Source organism: Tupaia chinensis, unplaced genomic scaffold, assembly GCF_000334495.1.
Source record: "Tupaia chinensis unplaced genomic scaffold, TupChi_1.0 Scaffold000294_2, whole genome shotgun sequence".
NCBI lineage: Eukaryota > Metazoa > Chordata > Mammalia > Scandentia > Tupaiidae > Tupaia > Tupaia belangeri.
Window position 1 is genome coordinate 465645 of NW_006159780.1, and position 515 is coordinate 466159.

Genomic DNA, 515 nt, shown 5'->3' on the forward strand with positions numbered 1-515 from the left:
TAAGACACATTTGAGCAGACCCTGTCAAATAAATACATAAAAATATGAGTGAACAGAAAATGGGAAAAGCAGTCCTCCAGAACAGGAAAATAAGCTATAATAACAGATGCTCGGAGTGATGTTATGGGATACTGTGGGGTCCTGTGGGGTGCTGAAGGGCAGAAGAAGGATTGATGTTGCACAGGGTGCAACAGCAGACAAAGCTGTCCCATGAAGGCCATGTGAAGCCACATCTCATCTGTCAGAAGTGAGGCCAGGGCACCAATACCTATGCTGAAGAGTGTTGGAATATGGACTCAGATCTCATGACAAAGAAGGGGACAGGATCCCCCACCTCCCAAGAGAGTAGAAAAATGGAAGCCTTGATCACTGGTCCTGTCTTGCTCCAAATCCATGTAGAGTTGCATGGATGGGGCAACCAGGTCAGTGTCCTCATGGTCCTTATTGGCTGGCAGACTCAGGCCGGCAAGATTCAGCTTTGTCCTTGGCAGGGGGAAGGCAGAGGGGAGGTGGCT